General features: G+C 38.8%; 1 protein-coding gene across 4 annotated transcripts in view; it reads right to left on the minus strand.

Moving 5' to 3' along the window:
* LOC134213695 (probable G-protein coupled receptor Mth-like 1) overlaps positions 1-18,226 on the minus strand; it is a 401,130-nt gene extending 382,904 nt beyond the window's left edge. For 2 of the 4 annotated variants that reach the window (XM_062692977.1, XM_062692973.1), the window contains exon 1: positions 17,946-18,226. The gene's annotated coding sequence lies outside the window, so the exon portion shown is untranslated. Of the gene's footprint in view, positions 1-17,577; positions 17,794-17,843; positions 17,866-17,945 lie in introns of those variants that run through there. The other 2 variants (XM_062692975.1, XM_062692974.1) reach the window with 2 other exon arrangements.
* Positions 18,227-19,693: the final 1,467 nt, after the last annotated feature.

Genomic DNA, 19,693 nt, shown 5'->3' on the forward strand with positions numbered 1-19,693 from the left:
GCAAAAATTGAGCTTGAGGTCAATACAGATAGCAGTAGCTTTCACCTACGTGTTGATGGTGTTGGTTTGCGTGGGAGTGCTTTCAGATTCGTCAAATCGACGTTTCAATCAAGATTTTTTTATGTACAGGTTATCCCAGAGGCGACTCGTCCATACGTTCTACCTGTTCATGGAACAGGTAACCATTTTTAGGTCAGAAGTAGGAAATTAATGTCTTGTCAATTAATTATTAGGGCAAATAATTTACTCAGTAAATTTTTTAAACAAAGTTTCACGTAATATTTCCAATGATTTTAACATCTAAACAAACAAAATATTTCGTAGGCAGATCAAGTAAACGCCACATGCTTGGCGTATAGTCAAATTGCAGCTAAATGTTTGTTTCCCCGACACACCACACCCAATCACATAGAAAGCTTTTGCCAGTCGTACGATCCATAATGAAGAACCAACAGCAGCGCTGCCAGAAGTCAAATTTGAAATAGCCATGACAAATGATTTGAAATAAGGGGTCGTTCAACAATGATGTCACAGGTTTTAGGGGGGGAGGGGGTCTAAGATTTTGTGACACTGCATATACTAGGTATACAAAAAAGCGTGACAGGGGGGGGAGGGGGGGTCTAGAAATCTCAAAAAGTAGTGGAAGTCATATTTGAATCGTCCCTAATTTCCTCCTTGGTATGTTCACTCGTTCTCCGCGCGAAGAGAACCAGCGTGAGCGTTGCCAGCTTTCTCCGTTTCCTCACATCATCCTCTTTCGCATGCGAAGCAAGCACGTTTAGATGCAAGTTCTGCTATGCGCGCAGCAGTAGCAGGAGTCAAACCCGTTCGACGCGCTGCGAGAACAATCAACGACGCGACGCACCTTCGGTTAAACTCCATCGTAGTGTCGGGCTGTGCTTTGCCGAAAGGCGCACCGTGCATGCGTAGTAGTAGTAAAATTCTTCTTTATTTAATCATTTTCTGTTCTACAATTATTATTTTTCTACATGTACAGTGCTCGGCCGGCTTGGCCCTCCAACTTCAATTTTAAATTTTTATGTTTACATTGTTATTTAAGTGTTAATATGATATATAATGACGGCCTTTAGGAGGCGCTGGTGTGTTTTTTTTTAATTTGATAACCTAACTACTATGTACACTAATATTTACAATAAAAAATTTGATAACCTAGATCGCGCATGCTTTCGTTCATACTTCGATGATTGGAAACAGTTTGTTTTTCTTTTTTCTCCTGATGAATATGCAATGCATCAAGAACAATATTAAATTAATGTTTGCGTTTTAAAAAGAGACATTAAATAATGCTTTTTTATGAATACTCAAAATCAATCAACATAGAGAAAAAGGTATAGTTTTCACTAAATTTGAAGAATTAAATAACTGGAACACATTTCAGCTTCTAAATGTGACTCATTGGTCGTCACGTAATTATATACTGATTATATACTATAATTATTATACTAATAATGGTTAATAACATTTCTTTCATAGCAAAAAAATATGTGAGAGTTTAAATATTAGCGGCGATGGGACCCGTATACCCCGAATGGTGGAATGAGCCGATTTGAAAGATCTCTATTCTGAGCAATATCCAGTTATTGCCAACTGTCACCAAGTTAGATTTTGGACGATTTGCGAGAGTTTAAAATTTTAAGTGCATCTAAATTGAAAACATTTTTGAAACAAAAGAGATTAATAACCTAATTATTGTTTTGTAAATCCTTTCTATTTAAATTGTTTTTTTTTCTTCTAATATTTGGTTAAGTTGTACAAGAAAAGGTTGTAATATTAGATTAAATGTACAACTTTCATTCAAAACCACACAGCTTGATGAATATGTTTTTTATCAGCATGGTAGAACAGGTGTAGCAAAAGTCCACGAGACGCCCCTGGGTTATCCGACTTGTCAATATCCCCAACTCAGCCATCTTGGATTTTTGTATGGAATTTATGCTCGTTTGTTTACGTTTTGCACTGAAAATGTATGTTTCCCCCCGCGCTTGGCCCGGTTATAAGACGGAGATAAGCCCTACGTATTCCAATAGGATGATAACCCTTTATACGCGGAAATTACGATTTTAGCCTAATATGGGGATAATTTCATCGACTTTTTGGACAAAACATTGCGACTTCCCAGCTTCCCGGATTTGAACCCTCTTAACTTTTTTGTTTGGTCCTTTATTATGTTAAAGCTGTACGAATACAAGGTCAGTAACTTGGACCAGTTCAAGACGTAATTCTCAAAATCTGGAACGAAATGCCCATGCAGACCGTGCGTGCCGCTTGCGATGGGTTTTAGAAACGTTTGAAGCTCGTGAAGAAGTACAAAATAGAAGTCATTCCTAAAGAAATGTTACAAACGTTCCTTATAAACAATACTTCCAATGAAATGCAACCGGGAAAAGAAATAATTTAATCTCAATTTTTAAACATTTTTTGAAAGTGTATTCGAACTTATTGAACACCCTGTATACCTACCAAGATTTCTGTGATTTCTATGAAAAGCTTACTGCTTCCGTGGAAATTGTCCAGGCGTATAGAAGAAGTCTTTTCTGATACAAATTTTTGGTTAAAGTAGCAAATCCTAATTATTGTGGTATCGCAATCAGGGTTTGAATTCAAAGGAGAACAAGAGAATCTCTCACTTATCATGTCTCTATACACTCTCGATAGGTAGCATACCGTGAGAGACGTTTTTCGGTAGCTGTTACGATAATGATTCGGGGGATACAGCCCATGATAAATTTCTGTCAATAAGCCCCAATTGCGGGGGGCACCGGTTCTGATTTTGCATTTCAACTTGTTTTACATAGCTATGCGAAAAAAATATGGTCCCCAACATAAAATAAGCGAGAACCAAGCGTTTTATCAAACCCCATATCGCTGGATGCCGCCTATCCGAATCAATTTTTTTCCAACTTGAATACAAGTGCGATAGTTTCGTTTTCATGGCTTGTTATCATTCGAAGAGGTTTTTGCCACTCTTTTATCGTTGTTCGTTATCTATTGAGATCAATTTCTGCAAACCCTGATCGCAATTATTTTTATTTCTTGCAGTACGACGTTTAAATCAAACGTCAGTGAAAACCTACACCTTATCAAACCAAAAACAAACCAATTGATTTCAGAAAGAGCATTTATTCAAGTAAACACGACACTCACCCCTGGAATGAGGAAAGGCAATAAACTCCAAGCGATCGTAGATTCAGCACAAATAAATAACTATCAAAACACAGTTTGCGTTACCCTTGTCTCAAACCGTGATCGGTCCCGAATACTGACCAAACTACTTTGCTTCGCGCCGCCTTTGTGTACGTTGGGGCTCTGCATCTAATAAATAGGAAACCACCGCGCGCAGTGCGTTGCGTATTTTCCGACCTAGTCTGTAGGCCATCGCAAACATCTCCCTTTTACTAGATGAGACCGAGCCCCTGCTAACATCACGATCGCACCGACACCGCACCAGTCGGTTGGTTCAGTAGCATGATGCGTGGATTGTGGAAGACAGAAACACATGTTTACTTTCGTTCGGCTTCAGTTTGTTGCTGGCGAAGCATATTTTAAACGCACACGACCTTCTAACTGAGACTCGCGGGACATTTGGCAAAACATAACCAGCAAGCCTCGTACGGGGGGCTGAGCTTGCAGTACGGGGAAGGGAGAAACTTCGCGACTGTGCGTGATACTAATTAATTGAATTATGTGCTCGAGCTAACAGAGAAACCGGGGTGATCGATCACACAGCCAGCGCAGCGTCGACGACGGGCGATCGCTAGCCAACTACCACACTAACGATCAAACATACAACATATGGTGATCGTGGTGATGGTCGAGTATGGTGGACCGACCGGACACACGCTACTAAAATATAGTGACAATAACCTTTTTGTGTGCCGTACAGCTAGCGTCTGCCAACCGATTCGGATTTAGACAGGTAGGGTGGGAGGTAATCGATCGCGATTACTCATCGCCACCAGCAGCACCAGTGGCGCGCGTGTTTGTAAGCAACCGCTGGCTGTTTAGTTGTTACGTGCGAGTGTTTATTTTATAATCACAGTTGGCACACTCTGCTGCTGCCGGATACGAAAGAGGAAGTTTGTTTGGACACTCAGCAATTTCGACAGAATTAGAGAATTCGTTTCTTCAGACAGTTTTTTCTAGGTATTGAGATGATTTATTCTCTCACGGTACGCAATTTACAGTTCTATTCTTTTTCGGAGCTGGTTTATTAGCTGTGCAAGTACGAGTCTATTTTTGACTGGGTGATCATAAAGTTACTTCACCATAAAATGCCAGAAGCAATTTCATTCAGAAGATGGATATTTTAGCCAAGGTCACGCAATTAACTTCGTTGAGAAATAAATTACAAAGTAACAAGACATCTGGAAAAACAGCCTCACATCTGTGCTCATTGTATTCAGTTTTCAAAAGACGTTCTCACGAAATGACAAAATCTGAACAAATTAGTCCAACTTATTGCACCATCCATAAAACTGCAGACAAGAGGAAAAAAATGCGAAAGGAAATATTATGCTAAACGATCCAACCTAGTTTCCATGGAGCCGATAGAGCAGTTTATTACCTGCCAAAATTCAAACCCTTCCTTTTTGCCAGTCATAAACAATAATTTCGTTGCAAGAATGAGTACTTCTGCTTTGAGCCTATCTCAATAAAAAATGTTTAAATGAATGTTGAAAAAAACTTCAAAGCAGAAAACGATTCATGTATCAAATCTAAGGTGTGCTATTCTACAAAAGTAATTACCAGGTCGTCGGATTATAAAAACTTGAGTAATCTATCTGCAACGCGCAGCTTTATGCGGTTAGAACGTATTTAAGAACAAACTTCATTTTTTCTCCTGAAATGATGAATGTCGATCAATTAAATGCATTGCTACCCTTGTGCCGGTGCACCCCTCTTTTTCTCTGCTTCTCGATCGTCGCCATTCAGCAGAGCATGGGAAAACAAAAAAAACGTTGCAATAATATCAGCAGTGTCGCTTGCCTGCATCATGATCACCCCAAAGATTGACCGACAAGGCAACAGCAACAGACCGCCGCGCCAAGCCGGTGTCCGGTACTGGTGGATATGTCTCCACAGTCCACAGCAGCAGTCAGCTGAGTTGAGCCGACAATGCATGGTGGGATATTTAATCCGAAAAAAGGTTAAAAGGATTTATATTTTAGAGCAGGTTCATCCAAGCTTCGGGGCAATTTTCAAAAAAAAATGTCATATTTGGAAAATATTTTCAAAATAATCATGGTTTTTGTTCAGAATGTTCAGAATTAAAAACAAAAACAAACTAAACATGAATTTATTTCAAACCAACTTATTAGTGTACATTCGTTTTCTTTTTACGAAACTAATGAAAAGAGGTGTTCACACATATTTGTGCTTCCGAAGAGAGAACATATAAGAAATGCCTCTCTCTGACAATTAGATTTTAGCTTGTCGTGCAAGGTGATCAATAATCTACATTTGAAACATATCAGGTACATTTTTACATCAGTGGAGAAATAAGAAATTTCATTACTGTATTCTCGAAAATCAGCCAATGCGCTTGAAAATGTCTGCTCAAGGGCTTCGATTGGTTGAGTACCATCGGGATGCTAAAGCTGATTGTCTTAACCTTCCTAGTGCATCTCAAGCACACCCAAAACACCGCTGTAACTTTGTAACGCAAAGAGATAAAAATCTGAAAAATTATGACTTTTCCTAACATTCGGAAACTAAGATCCCTGAGAAAATCAGCTTCCAGCTACATCCAAGAGAGGCGCCACAAAAAAAGTGACAGATTGTGCATTAGGGTCCATTTGGACCCAAGATTTCATCACGATCACAAAAACTCAAATTTCAACCGATTTTCGATCAAACGAAAGCTGTAGGTTCCTAGAATAAGCCCATGGGACGATTCATTTAAAATTGACCTCTCTAGTCCCGGGGGAACCTGTACTAAGAGGTACTGTTTGAGCTTCTCTCTCTGAGCACCAAATTTTCGAGTTTCGTGTTATGAAACATAAAATTGCTTGTAAATTATGTGCTCTGATGATCCCAACTATATTTCCCATATTGTATATGCTATTTCTGGGGAAATTTATCCCTCTAGCGGTCATCGGAAAGCCCTCTGAAAGGTCCGGAACTCTCGTAAAAGTGGCCAATTCTAAAAGTTAATCCCAGGGCTTCGCGATTTTTTGGTAATCATTCATTCTGGCAAATTGTGGGTGAAATCAATAGTGAATATCTTCTGTGACCTCCAAATGCCCCAAAAATGGTTCTCCAGAAGATCCACAACATCCGTAAAATGGCCAATTCTAAAAATTAATCCCAGGGCTTCGCGATTTTTTCTTAAATATTCATTCTTGCAAATTGTGGGTGCAATCAATAGTAAATGTCTTCTGTGACCTTCAAATGCCCCAGAAATGGTTCTCCGGAAGATCCGGAACATCCGTAAAATGGCCAATTCCAAAAGTTCGCCCAGAACTTCGCCATTTTTTTATAATCATTAATTCTGGCAAATCGTGGGTACAACAAATAGTTAAAGCCTTCTGTGTCCTACAAATGCCCCATAAATGGTCCTCCAGAAGATCCGAAACATCCGTAAGATGGCCAATCGAATCTGCCATTTCCTCTTTGATTTGAAGATGACCATCAATTTCCCTTACGAAGTTACATATAAATAAAATTAAAAAGGCTACCCTTGCCATGTGTTTCACATTCTCATCGATTGCTAGATAGTTGCATCTGAAGTAGGCTGCATTTTCACGTAGAGTAGTTTTCAAGCCTGCTGCGAGAGCTTTTATTCATCACCGTGTCCCGCGACAAACTAATGCTTCTGAAAAAGGCTTTTCCCTTAGGGCACACGATGTCAACAACTGTCGATATGCAATGCATATTATGCATTCCTTAAGAAGTTCGCTGTCCTAGAAAGGATTCATCCGTCTTTCCAAAACATCACTAACTAGCCCGTTTTCTGATCCCATGTTTGGTAATCCACTGTTCTCGTAATGTTGTTTCAGATTGGCCTCGTAATGACGTTTCCGATTATATCAGAGGCGTCGCGTCCGCATGTGCAACCTGTGCACTGCACATGTAGCAATTCTATCCCCAACATTTGAACTCTCGATAGATTTCTTGTTTTTCTAATCCAAACATATATTTGAATTATGTGCATTTGATAGACGTTTCATGCAAATTTGACTATTAGATACATAAACGGAAAATATGCATGATTTTTTAAGGCGGCATGTGATGTGAGGCAACCAAATGCTGCGATGGGGGCGCGTTATATTTTTCTTTACGATACCGAACCGACCCACCGACACCACATGTTGATTCAACACGGAACTTTCAGCCGAAAACGCTTTGTCATGCATCATACACGCATTATTTTGTATGTGTGGTTCATCTGCTCTAACCGCAATCGGCGATGTATAGGTAGTCAAAGCGTTCCTCGCAGGCAGTGCACGGTTTGATGCCTATCGAGAACCGCTTCAAAGGGCGCATGCGCGATTCGGTGAAGAGAGCGCGAACGGAACAAAATCGAAAGAGAAGAGTAAAGCGCGAGCATTTCTGCTTCCTCAAAGCGTTTCATAACGAAAGTTCCGCGTTGAATAAGCACCGCGAAGCAAAAACGCTTTTGATATTTGACATATCCACTAATCCTGGCGACAATGTACTGTTCGATAATACTAGCGCGACATTAGCTTAGCCGATAATATTAGCGCGACATTTTCGAAGAAATTTATTTCTGAAGGTTTTTTTTTCGAGAAATCCAATATATTTAGTTAGGAAGGGGGGTACATCAAATTTCAATGGGGAAATGTCCATGCTGATGGACGGAAAATTGTTCGGCATCTGTCCAGTCCAGAATATTGATCAGAGAAATAAATTGTAAATTAAATAATTATTAATTGAGAAGAGTTAAGGCTATGAACTTCATTGTTTATTGTATAGACTTTATTTTTATTTTCTCTATTTAAAACTTTGTCTTATTTTACGAAATAACTCAAATTAAAATTGAAAGTGCCAGCTCAATAATTTCCGAATAGATGTATGTCTTATTTTTCACATTGAAAACGATTCTGGTGATAGTAATTTTAAATTTTACGAACTATCTTAAAAGCTTAGTTTAGTTTGAGTGAATTCAGAAAATAAGAAGTAGCTAAGAACCAGTTAGATGCAACAAAATAAGCAAAACTTATTGAGAAACGCGCTGGAACATAACTCGTTTATCATTTCAGGTACCGTTTATGTGTTTTTCTCGAAATATTAAAATAGTGCACAGGTTGAAGAATTGATCACGCGACGCCTCTGGATTATATTATTGCAACACAGCAACACTTTCTTTGGTCAACGTGAAACAAAAACTTCTCTTGCTAATCTTCACCCTTCACCCAAAAATAGAAGAAAAGAAGGGAAAAAAAGGATGAAGAAAAAACGGGAAAAACGAGACAAAAAAAAATAAAACAGAGAATAGAAAAATGATATACGAAAAATTCTCCAAATGAGACAGAGAATTTTATTAAAAATAAAAATAAACTATCGAGCTCAGCATTATCCGATTCGCTCGCATTAAGTTGCATTCGACGGGGATTGCAGTCCCACTCCTTGCTATTGAAAATTGTCCCGATTGAACATTGTATTTTTGAACAACTATTTGAAAATCAAGCTCTATCTGGTAAAAGGGCGAATGTCGCAAGAGAGAATTCTCTTCGTCGACTTCCCCTCTTTAAATAAAAGTGACAAGCAAATGATTTCTTTGCTGTTTATCAAGAGGGGAAGTCGACGAAGAGAATCCTCTCTTGCGACATTCGCCCTTATTCTAGATAGAGCTTGAAATCATTGTTTTTTCCCATTGAAAAAAAAAAGTTGAGAAAAAAATTTCAAGGATGGTGCCAATGCATATTAATTGAAGCAAAAACAAGCATTTTTTGACCTCGCTAATGTGATTTTAGAATACATTGCACGAGAAAGGCATCATCGCCACAAGGTGGATTAATCTGGAGTACCCAATCCCCTGTCCCCAGGATGGAATGGCTGGAATAGAAACCAAGAAGGCCATTTCTTATACCAATTAACAAGATTCCAACGGGTGTCAATATCCGATCGTGACAAATTGTTTCGAAACCAAGCGCTCTGTCGGAATTGTAAAGGTTAGCACCACACATTGGTATGCTTCCAAAAACTCAAGCTCTATCTGGAATAAGAGCGAATGTCGCAAGAGAGGATTCTCTTCGTCGACTTCCCCTCTTTTAAATAAAAGTGACAACCAGCTGATTTCTTTGTGGTTTATCACCTCAGAACGATAGAAAAGAATGCGAACTTGCATTCTGAGGTGATAAACTGCAAAGAAATCCTCTGCTTGTCACTTTTATTCAAATGAAGTGTTGATAGTTACTATCCGATGGACGCAGAATAGGGTGCCAATGAAAATTACATTTTCGAATTTCAAAAAACGACATTGCTCACAACTTTCATTAACCCAAAATATGACCCCATGCAAAATTTGAGCTCAATCGGACATGATTTAGAGGTGCCTAAAATTCATCAAAGTTTTGAAATTTTTACCCATGAAAATTTTCCCAAGCCCACCAAAGGAAAAGTCGAAAATCGAATTTTTGTTTTTTGATGTCAAATGACTTAAAGCATGAAACATTTACGATGAATGCAAAAAAGAGAAAATGTAAATCGTGTGAAAACAGAATCCAGTGTATGCCCCTATGCAAAATTTGAACTCCATCGGACATGATTTGGGGGTGCTCAAAATCTTGCTATCAAAATTTTGAATTTTTTGTAGCTTGATCTTTACACGTTGTGTTTTAAACTTATGCGGTACCGCGATATAATAATCGCGTAAAAATAAGCCTCAGTGTAATAAACATTGCCTAGCAATCTGATAATTTTCTCCGTAAATCTGATTTCAAAAGTTTTCAAAGTTACAAACAATTCAAAATTTTGATGGCATGATTTTGAGCACCCCTAAATCATGTCCGATGGAGCTCAAATTTTGCATAGGGGCATATTTTGAGGTTAAGGAAATGTTTGCGTAACGTCCGGTTTTTAAATTCGATGAAAAATTGTTTTCGCTATAAGACATTTTTTCGAAGTCCCAAAACAGTCGTTTTTTGACGTAGGACTACGTCTGTCTTTTCTATATTGGGGTACACTTTACGATTGCGAAAATCGGGGACCGTCACGAAAATATGATAGACTTTAAACTTTAATATCTCAGCCGTTTCTCAATGGATTTTCAATTTTTTTGGACCATTCGATCAAGGATGAGTCAACGCTTCTTTGTATTTATTTGAAAATATTGATTTTTAACTATTTATTATCGTTAATTGATAAAAAGTTTAGAAATAGGTAAACCAACCAATCACGTACATGCATCACTAGCACAGACATCAAAAATCAATCACTTGCGGGTTTGGATCTAATCCTCAGTTTGAATAAGGTTTCATGCAGAGTAGACGCATCAAAGCGATCACAGCGGAGCGGACACAGCATCACGGAGGCGCTGGTAACATTTTCAACGGAAATTCAACGCATTGGTGGTGGTCCTCGGTGTGTTGCTGCAGATCATTAAACCTCAACGAACCAGCATTTAATATGAAGAAAGGGTTGACTATAAAAATAGCACTGTTGTGATTCCGTCCCGCCAGTGGCGATGCTTTTATTACATTATTTGGAAAGCGCATTGGGGAAAGAAAATTGATTCTTCTCAGGACTAGCATTTTCTGAATAGAAAAGTTTAATTGCGAAAATGGACTGTTTCGGTGGCATCGGGTTTGGCGTGGTAGCTTGGTTGCTGTTAGTGATCCCATCCATTCAAATTTACTGCATCATCTCCCTCCGACGTGCTATCAAATTCGCTATTTGTACTTTGAAGAAAGATTATTTCGGATAATCGGATCAACATTCTTTTGTATAAAATCAATGAAGACGCCACCTCAGTGGAAACTATCTACAGCAACCACCCATCGGTAAACGTCGCTCGGACATACAGATGCCAAGAGATAATGTTTTGTAATATGAAGAAACTTCGTCTTGAGTCAAATTTCTATTGTTATTCCTCGCAACAATACGCATCTAAGATGAATAACATCTCATAACCAAATTCAGAATCTTGCGAGAAAATTTCATAGGATTCTTAGAATTTGTCATTCTCCGAACGGTCCGTTGTCTGCTTCGGAATTCCGATCAAAATGGCTGGAGCGCGCCGAAAAGCAGCTTTCTTATATCTATTGAAGTAATTCCATTAGCCCCGCCCCTTCATTAATCGTTATGAGTGCACATTATATTTACACCCATACAGATCACAAAGGGGCGGGGCTAACGGGCCTAATTTATTGAATACAAGAAAGCTGCTTTCGGCGCGCGCGAGCCATTTTGATTGGGATTCCGCGGAAAGAGCGGAATGAGCGGTTCGACAAAATTTGATGCAGCGCCGGGCACAGCAGCACGAAGGCGTGGGTAACAGTGGCAATGCTGAAAAAATAGTGGAGGCTTAGCGAAAAACCATCAAGTGGCGGTCGCACAATTTCAACCCAAGGTGCTGACAAGCGTTTGGATGCAGTTAGTTATTGGAAAGATGCATTGAGAAAAGAAAATTGGTTCTTCTCAGGACCAGCATTTTATGGAAAGAAAGAGTTAATTGCGAAAATGGATTGTTTCGGCGGAATCGGGTTTAGCGTGGTAGCTTGGTTACTGTTGGTGATTCCACCCGTTCAAACTAATTGCATCATCTCCCTCCGCCGCGCTACCAAATTTGCTAATTACGATTGAGTTTTGTACTTTGTAGAAAGTTCATATCGGATTGTCAGATCAACCTTCTTTTGTATAAAGACCTAATTGGTGGACACCTTCCTCAAAAATGGCTTAAAATAAGGGGAAAAAAGCAGAATCAGAAGTGACGTGAAACCAAATGCAGATATATTTATTTGCAACATTTGGTTTTCGCCCGCGAAGTAAGCGTACGTGGCAAAGTAAGGATTGTGATGTCCCCGACTGAAAGCCAGTCGAGTGGCTTCAGCGGCCGATGAGTCATGTTAATTCCACGGTTAGAGACTCAAAGTCCATCCAACTGGGGAAAACTATCCAAGTTCTTGCTTCAGTTGGCGTCCGAGCAGTTTGCTCAATGTTAATAAAACGACACAAATTATTATGGCAAATACCATCAATTTCGAATAGCTACGTAGTCCTACGTCACCTTTGCGTACAACCCGATTGGGCTGCACCTTTGAGTTTTTTTTCAAAAAAATTATTCTCAGTTTCATGCATTTTGAGTCAAAAACAAAAACATTTCCCCCTCGTGAGAAAAAAAAGTTTTGATTAATATTGAGCACCCCTAAATCATGTCCGATTTACCTCAAATTTTGCAAAAGGGGATATTTTTGGCTTCGAAAACGTTTACGTATCGTCCGGTGTTAAAATTCTATGAAAAAAAATTTCATCATCTGAAAAAATTTCCCAAAAATGTTAAGAGAAAAAATCGATTTTTTCCAAAAACATTTTTTTTAAATAACATCAGATCTTGACGTTTCATGCATTTTTAAGTCATTTGGCATCAAAATCAAAAATTCGGTTTTCGACTTTTTACTTTGGAGAAATTTGGAGAAATTCCATTATCACCCTAATGCATAAGCAGATCGCCAAAGCTCGGAACTCCTGCAGTAAACAATAGTATCCAATCTGAAAGGTCGATTACATCAAGGGGGAACACCAGAATAAAAGCATCGTCGATACTCCTTGCAACGGCCTTCGTTCTAGTGGGAGGGAAAGATGGAATTCTGTTGATTAGAGCCCTTTTAATAAATAGCTCAAGAATAGAATTTCCAAAGACAAAGGGCGGTTGTAGAAATATGCGGAATTGAAGAAGCAAATATGAAGGTGAACCAGAAGGCCACAGTAACCAGAAAATCGCGAGCTACAGGATTCTCATGAAGGATGGAATTCCTGTTGCTCCCAAAAGTTACGGCGAATCAACCGACTGTCTGGTGTTGGATTGACGGACCAAATCTTTTGCAGATTGATCTCGCGCTGGGAATAAGACACTTTTTTTGAGTAGTTCAACACCGGAAATCAAGTGCCGCTGGAGGAAAGTCTTCCAACTCTCTCTAAGTCAGAGTTTGGATGTGTAGTGTCCGGAGAATCTATGCCTATGAGAATCTTAGACACTTTTTAGTCCTCTTAGAAATTGTTTTCCTTGCCGGGAATTTTTCTCATATTCCAATATATTCCAATAGATAAAAAAAGGTCACAGTGATAAAAAAAAATCCAGGCAAGGAAAACAATTTCTAGCTATGTCATTTTGGAGTATCGCTGTTGGAAGTGAGCGACATTGTTTGACTGCCAAATTCTTCCTAACACTCCCAAGTAACATTTTAAGTTTTATAACGCTCTTGAAGACCATAATTTGCTCTTCAAGAGTATTATAAAACCAGCATAAAACCAAAATGTTACTAGGGCTGCTCAGCTTTTCGAATAAAATGCATCACTGAATAGGGATTTGTTCTAGCAACCTCAAGTGGTTCTATAAGCCTCTTGGTAAAGAACTTTCGTCCTGTTCGAAAAAAAAATGCCGAACAACGGCATAGCAAATGCTCCGAATCTTCTTTTTCTGTGTCACAGAAGCAACACAATGCTGTTGACTCATACAATGACCGGTAATGAGACCCGTATAAGTGCATAGGTCTCTTTTAGATAATTCTAAAATTAAGATTGCGAGTCATGGAAACATTTGGAGTGATAAAGCGTTTTGATCTCCTGATATTGGTTGTGTTCCTAAAATTGGTTTCTATTTTCATAGATTCCCATACCTTCAGCTCCATACGAAGAGCAGAAGTTGGCAAGCTACAAAAAGGTTCCGGTCCTGTAAACCGACTTGATGATCCGAATCTCGCCAGCATATCGGCTTTTCATCAGCATCTATTCCACAGTGTCCTGGAACCCAATATAGATTTACTTGGTTGCGACAAGACAATTTCTGGAGGGACTGAATGCATTCCCAAACTTGTTTTGAAGTGCATGTTGCCGACTTTAGAGCATTCAAAACTGCTTGACTGTCGAATATTATGCATTTATTTAAGTGTCTGTAGTTTCTACGCAAACATGTGAACTTCCGCTTGGAATACGGATGGCCAACTTCCCACGGGAATCGATATATCTATCCCAGGGCCAGTAACTACTTCTCCCACTTGATTGTTCATTTTTGAACCGTCAGTGTTAAACGTAATTGATCCTGAGCGAAGTTTCGGTCCTCTATTGTACCATGTATTGCGCCCATCATCCTGGGCATTACTTTGAATAGTCGATTTAAATTGTTCTTTTTTTTCCATCCAGTCTTCATTGTTTAGTACTAGGGATTTTATACTAAACTTTTAGAATGCTAAGATGACTCCTAAGATCACCTCACAGTGGCGGAAATCCGGACAAAACCTCAAATTTTTTTTCGTGATTTTCGTGAAGCCCATATTTTTTCAATTCAACCCATATATTAAATGAGCTAGTTCCAAAATTTCCATTGCAGCTTGTATATTAAATTTTTGGTGTCTTGTTGAAGTTCATTCCGTAAAGTGTCTCCCGAACAAATATGTATGGGAAAATTAAATTTGGCTAAACTTTTTTGGGAAAGATTCGGAAAGATCTGGTATTATGTATTAAAATCTATTTTTTGTCTACTTTCCGGTGGTTAGTGTGGTAAATTGCGCATAGCTGCGTCAAAGCGGAAAATGGACTGCAATGCAGTGCAATGTTAGAATGAGGAGGCTGTCTTTGTTCTAGATCCTAGGGCCTGTGCTTGCGGAAGCCCTTGGATAACATAAAGTATGTCGGATAACCATTTTAACCTCAAAATGAATTCAACGTTTCAAAATTACTCTTTGGTGAGGTTTTGAACGCAATCTCAGATTTTGTCCGGGATTTGTATGCAGTGCAGTGTGCACTTCCCAAGAAGTTTTCGGATCTTCTGATCCTCAAAGCACTCTTTTCAGCTTCTAATTTTGCAATCGGATGCAGAGGAAGCATTTACAGTAAAGCATTAAGTGCACTTGATGGTGTACTACTCATTGCACCTGTAATTGAGATGGTTGTTAATCGTTGAAGTTTTTTGAGCTTCATCTGAACATTCTTCTCTTTCGTCTTTGGCCACCAGGACAACGAACCATAGGTAACTCTTGGTTTTACTTCTTCTTCTTCTTCTTATTGGCATTACATCCCCACACTGGGACAGAGCCGCCTCGCACCTTAGTGTTCATTAAGCACAGTTATTAACTGCGATGTTTCTAAGCCAAGTTACCATTTTTGCATTCGTATATCGTGAGGCTAACACGATGATACTTTTATGCCCAGGGAAGTCGAGACAATTTCGAATCCGAAAATTGCCTAGACCGGCACCGGGAATCGAACCCAGCCACCCTCAGCATGGTCTTGCTTTGTAACCGCGCGTCTTACCGCACGGCTAAGGAGGGCCTCCTTGGTTTTACTATCGCTGAATATATCCAATGAATCATTTTCGAATATATCCAAGTTCATGTTCTAAATGCTTGTTCCACTTAAGTTCACTATCAAGAACTACGCCAAGACGCCAAGGTATTTGACTGTATTTGAAGGTTCCAAACGTTTACATTGATGTTGTTTAGTGAGAATTTTCACCTACGTGTAAAAGGCAGTAAAGGCACAATAGTGGTTTACACTCAATCCTTCTCTATAGTACCACGTGGAGACATAGCTCAAAGCAGTTTGCATTTTGTTGGCGATAATGTCATTGTATTTGCATCGTACTATTATGACAATATCGTCAGTGAAATCAATTACAGTAATATCCCGATTTTGTCACCCCCCTGGTGAATTTTGGGGTGATAAAACAGGGTATGTGACAAAATTGGAAAAAAAATATTTTCATTTTTTTTAATTCATTCCACAAATATGAATCATTTTATGCCTTGGAAAGGTAAAATGCGTGAACGGTACCCGTTATTTCTTGTCGAAATTGCTTACAGAATATTTCCCAGGTACTCAGAAGTCGTTCGTAATAAACTACAGGCGGTGAAAGTTATTTCATGAAAATCAATGTTGTTTTTGGTATTATTTACGAAAATAAAAAGAATGACAATTTTTTTTGGGGTGACAAAATCGGGTCGAAAACGTGACAAAATCGGGACGTGATAAAATCGGGTCGAAAACGTGATAAAATCGGGGGTAGACAAAATCGGGGGTAGACAAAATCGGGGAGTGACAAAATCGGGTCAGTACTGTACTTTGAAGGGCTATCAGGTATTTGAGAAGATCATATACTATTAAAGACCACAGTAAAGGTGATAATAGCCTCCTTTAGGGAAATTTCTCGTTTTGTTAATATTTCTTTAATCCAATCTGCAATGCATTTATCTAAACCACGATTCGACATTGCCTTTTTTATGGAAATATGAGAAGTGTTGTCAAAAGCTACCTCTATATCAAAGAAAGCATCAAGGGAAAATCGTTTTGCTTCAAAAGTGAAGTGTCCCTAAGTGTTACGTAATTTGTGCATGTCCCTAAGAGCATGGACATTTCTGAAACATTGTGTAAGCATAGCCTACGTGAATTTTATTATTACCAACATTTTTCTGTAGAAAATAAAGGCTACGGTCGACAAAACATAGCACAGACATAGAACAGCAATTTATAAACTTGATTATAAACGTGTTTAGATCTAGCAATTCATTTTTTAATGATTTTACCCAAAATTAAATCCACGCAAGGCCCCAACATGTTAAGTCCGGAGATTACGGAATGTCCATTGGAGGTCGGATTACAAATTTACTTCTTGATGGAAGATTTAATTTTAGACTACCAACACGAATATCCGGTCATTATTTTCTGGATGTATTATTTTGTTATTTATTTTTATATTTATCAGAAATGATTAATTTTTTATGGTAAATTGATGTTTTTACGGATATCCATATTTCGTAGGACACCGGAGAAAAGTGCATTTTTTTTTGTTTTCATATCAACGATCCCAGAGCAGTAAGTACTAAGGAGTAAGTGATTTATGAACAAATGTTATCAGCTTTGTCCACCATTAAAATCAATCCTGAAAATTTTCAATTAGTTACTCGTTCCATCTTATTGCAAATAGAACCATATAAAAAGTAGAGCTTTTATAGTGAAATGTCTATGATTCGGTTAAACTTTAAGTCGACTTGCATAAAAAGCCAAAATCCTCATGGCGTTCGTTATTGTTTTAAATCACACCTTTTATTCAGATAAGATTTATTAGTTTACTGAAAGCAAGTTCTTGCCAAAACAAGAGCTCTCTTAGTTTTATTTTTTTATTTTTGGAGAAAAACGTTCACATTCTAAAGAAAATTGAATTTTACGGCTATATCTCAAGCATCCCGGATATGTTTATCCATTAATAAAAATCTATATTAAAAGTTTACAAGTATCATGTCCGGACGACTCATGCCCACATTGTTTACAAAAGGTCGCAGTGATATTTCGGGCTACTTATTTCCACCTTTTTCCGTCTGTGTATCAATGTGCGGTGTCCGGTTGGAGGATCGAGTTTGTGGATGGCTTCTCAGCCGGTACCTGAGGTGGAGGCGACTACGACTACGGTTGCATCACGATGATGACAGAAGCAAGAGGAAAGAAACCGATCACCAGATTGGTGGGCCTCAGGCAAAAACCGGCAGCAAACAACACCAAGAAAAAGACCCACAATGATCAGAAAATCAGATCACACTACACAGTTTCTTCATGTTTCCTCCGAAGGCTAATGATTTTGATCTGCTTTGAGCCCCTTCGGTCGTTCTATCGTTCTTTATTCACTAACTAAATCGTTGATTATCAGCCACCTTTTTCTGATCAGAACTTTCATCACTGAAACATTTTATTTCAACTGCTTTCTAATGCTCACACGATACACTGTCACACATTCGCTCAACGGAAAACCTCACCTGTGAAACCCAACTGGTAATTCTTTAATTCAATCCCAAAACAACGCTAGTTTACAGTCCGTACTATTTATGTACTTTTGCAGAAAACCGTCGACATTGTAAATTCCGCACGCATGAAACTGTCAACAAATTCCACCACTTTTACCGTTGACTGAGTGAGCGTCAGACGGCTTCGAATTATAAAAAATACGATCGACACGCTTGAAAACAAACCACCCCTACAGTTCGAAAAACACACGCACATCCGCGACGGCGAAGCAGGCGAGCGCAACTGATCTGGGAAGTAAAACAGGAAAGCAACGACGCGCCAACAATACACGCGCGCGACGTCGATGTCAACCGGCAGCCGGCGGCGGCTTCCAGTTGAACCGAACGCTTGCCGATTGACCATCCTGTCACGCACACTATCACCCCACCGGGCCCGAACGGAACGTAAACAAACGAATAGCGACACGGTCAGGCGGCTGAATAGGGATCACGCTGCCACAAACACATTCTCGCCGTGGTCGTTGCGGGCGGCTAGATGCTGAGACGTCGCGACGTACGGACAGACGATGGGAAACAAACCGGTCTCCGTTTGTGTTTTGTTATTTTTATGTTGCGAAAATCATATGCTCCATGCTGCACATCGATAGACAAGTAGGGTGGTCCAAAAAAATAAATTATGACGGGAGTTTGTTCTTCTATTCTAGCGGTGCACAGTTGGGACAACTGACCCAAAAAGGCACCTATTTATTGCGGCTACTTGCTGCTCTTGAAAAATACCTTTCCTTAGGCAAAATCCACGATAAATCGAATGGTGCTAAGCACTGGAATATTAGTTTCTAGACTAGTTAAGATAGGTTAAGATTATCGATAAAATAATCATTTTTTGGTTAATCTCTATGTGTCAAATTTGGACTTGTTCATTTGTTTATTGTAGATTGAAACCGCTGAGCTAGTGGTTATTGCAAATTTTGTGACAATAATGTGCAACATAAAGAGTAAGTTTGAATGATAATGTTTAAACAATAAAATATGATTTCTTTTACCAATTAATTGTTTCTATAGATCATGATACGCAACGGCCGATTCCGGACAACATCTGCTCGAACAAAAGATATTTTAGTTACCAGATAAAGATTGTCGCTCTCTGCTGTCCGAAACATGTGTGGTACCTAACTGTCAAATCGTATGTATTTTTCCTTCATTGACATTTAGATCCCCTATCCCCTAGTTCGAACCAGAAGAAAGCGGAAGAAAATGAAAAAAAAAATACTCAAATAAAAAGACACACAAAGAGTGATCAGCATCAAATCCACTGGATCTTAAATATCGGTATTTGCAGCTTCCGTTTTTGCTTGCTACCATGGGTTGAAATGGAAGCATCGGAATTTGCAACAAATACTTACATTTGCCTTGGTTTCAGGAGGCGAATCTGCTGCTCAAAAAGAAGCGATGTTTTGCCTGAACATTTAGCCCACTTATCGGAAAGTAAATGTTTTAAAAGCCCATGTTCTTTTTCTTGTATTTTGCTAATAAATGTGTAATAATGCAATTATTATTTTCTGAACTCCACTAATTCTAATTTTTTGTTTTTGTTTTCTATCGGAATAAAGAGCCTGTCAAAAGAGAACCCTTGCAAATATTAAGGGTCTGTCTCATTTGGAGAATTAAACTGAAATTAAACTTAAAAGTGACACTTCAATAATTATCGGATAACCCTGCTGATGCTGGCAGAGCAAGATTTCTTTTGACAGATATAGAAT

The sequence above is a fragment of the Armigeres subalbatus genome, chromosome 2, assembly GCF_024139115.2.
Source record: "Armigeres subalbatus isolate Guangzhou_Male chromosome 2, GZ_Asu_2, whole genome shotgun sequence".
Taxonomy (NCBI): Eukaryota; Metazoa; Arthropoda; class Insecta; order Diptera; family Culicidae; genus Armigeres; species Armigeres subalbatus.